A 6876-nucleotide genomic window follows, 5' to 3' on the forward strand; every position below is an offset into this window, starting at 1 on the left:
ATAGATATATAGATAGATATATAGATAGATACACACACATACACACACACAGATATACTTTTCACTGGTTTTACTGCTCAAGAGAACTCAGACTAAAGTATTGTCCAATGATTCCTGTTTCTAAAACACTTTGAAATTAATCTAAGCAGCAAAAAACAAACAAAAACACTCCTCCTAAAGACAGAAGCAATTATACACCATCTCTAATACTGCTTGTTGGTGTCAGACAGCTGACACAATTTTGTACTATAATATCCATGTTTATTAACTCTGTGACTGTTGCCACCATGGAGAAAAAACACATCACAGGGCATTTTGAGTGAACAGGAATTCGCAGGGATTACAGGGTTTGGATATGCATTGGATACTTGAGGGAAAGATTTAAGGAAGAAGATCTTGTTCTGGATTAAACGCAGGGACAATTCAATGATTGGAGATCTTAATAATATTTATTTATTTAAGAGTCAAGGGGGTGCTGGGCCGCAAGAAGATGGTGCACGAGATTGGCACCATGGAAGACGGGCAGCTTTCCGACTTGGGTTCTGACATGACCGTCGAGCCCAGCAACAAGCCACTGCAGGTGATGAAAGTATTAGGTGGAGACATTGCAGCGAGACCCTTCCAGAATACTGTGGTAGCATGTGTACCAGTATCACATTATCAAACTGTTACAAATGTGAATTCAAGTGAAGACAGTTTTTCTGATTCTGATGATGACAGCTCTCATTGGAAGTGCAAGCGACAGCACAGAAGTGCTTTAATCCTCCTCCCAAACCAGAGCCATTTCATTTTGGCCAGAGCAGCCAGAAATGTTGTGTTGCTGGGAAAGAAGATTAATAACTTTTGGGGTGCTATCTTGCAGGAGCAGAGTCAAGATACTGTGGAAAATGAACTTGATATCTTAGGAATGGAGGGCACTAGTGGCAAAAGCAGACTATCTGAGACCTACAATTATTTCTTTGCTGAGAAACTTAAGAGGGAATCTGAAAAGCATACAAAAGAATTAGAAAAAGGGCTAGATGAATATATGTGTGGTGATAAATAAAAAGGAATCAAAGGAAGAGGAAAATGGGCAAGGTCATCTCAAAAGAAAACAACCTGTCTAAGAGGGACTAGGGATCAGACTAGAAATGAACTACAAGGCTGATATGAGATCTCAGAGGAGGATTCTCAGGAGAAAGTGGCTGATGAAATTTCTTTCAGGTTACAAGAACCAAAGAAAGATCTGATAGCCCAAGTAGTGAGGATAATTGGGAACAAAAAGACGATTGAACTTCTGATGGAAACTGCTGAAATTGAACAAAATGGTGGCTTTTTTGTAATGATTGGCATTTGAAGAAGAACACCATGTGGAGTTTTTCTGAATCTCCTGAAAAACACTCCTACTATCAGTGAGGAACAAATTAAGGACATTTTCTACATTGAAAATCAGAAGGAATATGAAAATTAAAAAGCTGCTAAGAAGAGAACAAAGTGTTGGGGAAAAAGATGAAACTTGCTATTAAAAGTCTAAATTTTCAAGAAGATGAGGATACATCATGAGAAACATTTGCAAATGACACAAATGAGGCTCTGGCTTCACTTCATGAGTCACAGGAAGGGCATGGAGAAACAAAGTTGGACGCAGAGGAAACGACTGAGGTTGATCATTCTCATGATATAGACATCTTTTGATGATTTAGACATTTTAGACACTTGGACAAATATGCCTTTCTAAAATAATATTGTAATAATAACTGTTCCTACTATGAATGCTCTGTTGTAATTTCCACTGAAAATCTGGAGGTGAGATTGTTTTCTTGTTTTAAATGAAAATGAGTATTATATAGCAAGATGAGTGTGACTGACAGATAGAAACACATAAAAGTATCTCGTATCTGACAGTCTAAAATATATAGCAAAAGATTTAATTTCTCAATCTCATACATGTGTTAATGATGAATATCACTACTTGATTGTCTTTTTTTTCTTTTTTAAGTGATGCTATAGCATTTAAAAGTTTCAATTTTGGTTTATCTTTGCAGCATTGACTAATTGATTTTAAAACATTCCACTAAAAGATCTTAAATGGGACACATAAGGAACGCTGCAATCCAACGGTTAAACACTAGGCTGCTAACTGGTAGGTTGGCAGTTCAGACCCACCCAGTGGCTCCAAAGGAGACAGACCTTGCCATTTACTGTAAAGATTATAGCCTAGAAAACCTGATGAGGCAGTTTTACTCTGCCACATGTGGATCGAAACTCGACTCACCTAATAATGAAACAATGTTAAGCTATTAAAAATGCATCCCAATTTGTGTTTTCTGTATTCTAAGAACTTTAAGGCCATTTTAAGGTTAGAGACTAAAAATACGTTTATACTGATGACTTTCCCCACTGTTTGTTTGGTCAGGAATAAATAAATGTTAGCTTTTCAAATAAAAAATAAATAAATAAAAAAGACATTCCCAAGTCAAGAGGAAGGAAGTCAGGCTCTCATCAACTGGAAAGTACCAATCACTTCTCATGTAAGCTGGGAAAGAAAGGTGATTCATTACTTTTGTGACGGCATTACTCTCTAGGCTCTGTGCTCACACATGACTCAAAAATAGTCTCATTTTTGTTTTGTTCCTCTGTGGTCATGGCATGGCCCTGTATTAATTTTCCTGATAATCTGTGTTATTGTTTATACTCAGTGAGGACACTATGACCTAGCTGTCAATTGTGAGCTGCAAGGTCTCAGCTTCGTGCCTTTCAGTTTAATTTCAAGTTTAACTTCCTTTTTCAGCTCATGAATCCTTATACTTAACAAATATGTATTAGTATCAAATTGTGCCTGGCATTGTGTGAGGTGTGAAGGGTGAATTATTAAACAGGATTTCTTGTTGTTGTTATTAACTGTTATTAACTTTAGATTTTCAGTTCTGACTCACAGCAACCTGTATAGAGTTTCCAAGGAGCGATTTGTGAGTTTGAACCTCCGGCCTTGTGATTAGCACCACAACAGGAAAGTGCTTATTCTATGGCATCACACCAGGCAAGTGGAATTCAGGAGACAGCATAATGATGAAGAGTATGGTTTTATCATCAAACTGCCTAGGTTTAAGTCCCAGCTTTATCACTTACTAAGTGTCTCTCTGGGAAAGTTATTCAGCATCATTAATTCTCAGTTGCCCCATCTAGAAATGGCAATAACATCAATTTCTTCCTCAGCAGTTTATTTTCAACATTAAATAAGGGTTAGCTATCACCAGTAACATCATCATCATCATCATCATCTCTGTGTAAGACAGATCGCTGTTGTTGTTAAGTACCTTCGAGTCAGTTCCTATCCGTAGCAACCCTGTATAGGGTTTCCTAGGAGCAGCTGGTGAGCTTGAACCACCGACCTTGCAGTTCAAACGGCTTTGCAGTCTGATGCATTAGCCCTCAGCGCCACACCAGAACTCCACAGCTACACTTAAGAACTTAATTTTAACCTTTTTCTTCCCTCCCTGCCTCCCAGACAGTCTCAGGTGAAAGGGTGTGTCTGTGGTGTTGGTTCAATTAGCAAGGCCCTAATCGTAGTGGTTGCGAACCGCAAGGTCAGCAGTTTGAAACTGCCAGCTGTTCCTCAGGAGAAAGATGGGGCTCTGCTCCTGTAAAGATTTACAGCCTCCGAAACCCTGGACAGGGTCGCTATGAGTCAGAACTGACTCCACGGCACATAACAACAACAACAACAATAGCGTAGTGGTTGCGAATCGGGCTGCTAACCTCAGGGTCAGCAATTCAAAACTACCAGCTGTTTTGCGGAAGAAAAATGAAGTTTTCTGCTCCCGTAAAGATTTAAAGATTTACAGCCTTGGAAACCCTGTACAGGTCACTATGAGTTGGAAACGACTCCACAAGAGCTTCTGTTTAGAAGCTCTGAAAGTATAGTGGTTAAGCACTCTGCTCTTAACTTACAAGTTGTGGGTTTGAACCCTTCCACCTGGTGATCTGCTCCTTAAAGATTTAAAAAAACAAACAAAAAACAACATTTTACTGCCAGTGAATCTTCCAACTCATAGTAATCCTATCTTTTATTTTTTTTAATGATAATTTAAATGTTTATTATTCATGCCTTTCGTTCATATTACAAGTACTATTTAGACTGACATGAAATTACTTTGTTGCAATAGTGTATGCTCTGCGTTTAGTATTGCACAGGACAGTTACATTAAAAGTAAACTATGTCTCCTTTCAGTTTTCCTCTTTTAATTGACTCTTAAATAATTTCCTGAGGAGGGAAGGGACATCCGTTTTGTGTTTAGAAACAAGACTATATAAATGAATTCCTGTGTTCGTTTAAATCTTGAGGAAACCTAAAAATGAGGTTCCCTCCAGGATCCTCAAAATGTAATACAGATCTACATGACAATCACTGTCCACACTATGAAAGGACGAGCTATTTCAAATTTAATCACCTGAGTATGCAGTTGTAAGATATTATAAATCTACAAAAATTGATACTGATAATACCTTAAAGGAAAAAATATCAAGAAAAATGTTGAAGAATATCTACTTTTAAAGAGGAGAGAGGTCTTGCCAAACACAAAATGAGACCTATAGATTGAGAGATTCATTTTTGTCTTAAACAAACAATCAAGATGAAAAGAGGAGGAAGTCAAGAGCCCTTAGACTTGAGACAGGTTTATAAAAGAATGTTATAGAGTTTAGTGATTTGAACTTATGAAGGAAATGACTAATTAAGTGCAGAATTTCAAAAGTACAAATAAGGACTTCTCCCCATAAGATACTAAAGCTGTTTTCAGTGCATTGCTTCTGTACATCCTCTCTGTAAAACAGCACACGCTGTACAGTAAACCAGTGCTGGGGTTTTACAATGAAAATTTCCCGTCTTATTTCAAACTAGTGATTTGTCCTTGCATCCATATTTACACACATTTATTTTCATCATAAGAACATAACACCTTTCTAGTGGTACAATATGAAAATATTTGAGTTTTCATTAATATAATAAAGCATCTTGATTTTTAAAATGAATATTTAGTATGTGGCATGATGGGTTTAAACAGTTGAAGCATAATGGAGTAACAACATTGTATTGTTAAATTCACGGCTATAAGAAAATGATTTTTAAAAACAACAACAACAAGGTGATTCTGCATAGTTATGAATAGTGAAATACAAGAAAACAGTGAATGAATAAATAAGATGATTTTCAGCAGTGGTCATTCAGTGTTTTGGTTTGGGGAGCCTGGAAGATGCTGTCTTCTTTGAGATTCAAATGTTCTGGTAAATCTAGTTGTTTCTTAGATTCCTCAATGTCACCCTGAATGGCTGAAATAAATGACTCTAAAAAATCAAAGTTCTTTTCTAGTCTCAGGTAGCCAATAATGGCCACATTGAGGATTTCCTCCATAAAAGTCCTCTATGAAGGTCAGAATGACAGGATTTTCCATGGACTGTTTCTTATTCTTGTATTATGGGTTCCATCTTATGCTCATCACCGTCTTATGCACATCTCCACTTTCACCTCTGGCCCAACCGTAATAAATGCCGGTGGTTACATCAGCTGGGAGATTATCAACTACTTGTTTGGGAAAATTAGCTATGGAGACACCCAGCTGTTTGGAGCCGCGGCCGAAGCCCTGCACTACTGGTCCTCGGCAGAAGTACAGCAGGAACCTCATGACGCAGCTGGCTTGGGTCGCGTCGGACGAATCCACTGTCAAGGCAGTGCCAGGACCCCGCCCCCCCGTACCAGCTAGGCGGGTGCACAAGAGGCTGGCGGAGGCCGATGATGTACAGTGGCGGGTCCCACACACCGCTGACCCACCAGAAGCTGCAGAACGACTCAGGACCTGTGTCTATATAGGATTTTAAGACGGTAACTCTTCGTGGTAGCAGACAGTCTCATCTTTCTCCCATGGAGAAGCTGGTGGATTTGAACCACTGACGTTGAAATTAACAGCCAATCACCTAATCCACAGAGCCACCATGTCTTTCTAGTAAAGGAAAGAACTTCTACGGAGCAGTTCTACTCTGTCCTAGGAAGTAGCTGGGAGTCAGAATCAACTCCACGGTACCCAACAATTTGTGCCCAAGTCTCTGGGTGACACAAATGGTTTGCATTTATTACTAACCTAAAGATTGGCAGTTCAAACTAATCCAGCAGTTCTGTGGAAAAAAGTTTTGGTGATCTGCTCTATAAGATGACAACCAAGAAAATCCTATGGAAGAGTTCTGCTCTGCATAGGGCCACCATAGGTTGAAATCTACTCTACAATAAAAGGGTTCGTTTGGAGCTTGAACTTGTTGTTAAGTGTCAGTGCTGTAGGTTATGACTCATAGCAACCCTGTACAGGGTTTCCAAGCAGTGGCAGGTAAGCTTGAACCACCGACCTTGCAGTCCAGCACATTATCTTGCAACATCAATCCAGGTCTCTAGATCTTGTCCTTAGCACTGGCAAAAAGAGTCATTTAAAAATAAGAGGAAAGAGAAGATAATCTAAGCACAAGATAGCTTTGCAAAGTGCCAGAAAAATATGATGCACGCTTCTTTCCCCCCATTATCCAAGCATATTTGATACTGGGCTTAAAGTTTAGATTTGAAAATCTAGTATTTCACAGCTATTCTCCTTTTCTAGGTTCAATGACTATAGTTTACATGACTTCCAAGTAATTTAATTGGTATGAAGTTGACAGATTACATACAGTCTCAAATGAAGAGTTTTTCAAATTATATACTTATCTCTATATCTGAGGAATGTCAAGAAAACAAAAATCCTCACCACTGGACCAATAAACAACATTCTTATCAATGGAGAAAAGAGTGAAGTTGTCAAGGACTTCATTCTTCTTGGATCAACTATCAATACTAGCGGAAGCAGCAGTCAAGAGATCAGA

General features: G+C 38.6%; 2 pseudogenes; one reads left to right on the forward strand and one right to left on the reverse strand.

The window, feature by feature from the left end:
• Nucleotides 1-490: 490 nt before the first annotated feature.
• LOC102838131 lies at nt 491-1674 on the forward strand (annotated as a pseudogene).
• Nucleotides 1675-5188: 3514 nt separating this feature from the next.
• LOC102823139 lies at nt 5189-5660 on the reverse strand (annotated as a pseudogene).
• Between the last annotated feature and the right edge of the window lie 1216 nt (nt 5661-6876).

Source organism: Chrysochloris asiatica, unplaced genomic scaffold (genome assembly GCF_000296735.1).
Source record: "Chrysochloris asiatica unplaced genomic scaffold, ChrAsi1.0 scaffold00169, whole genome shotgun sequence".
Taxonomy (NCBI): domain Eukaryota; kingdom Metazoa; phylum Chordata; class Mammalia; order Afrosoricida; family Chrysochloridae; genus Chrysochloris; species Chrysochloris asiatica.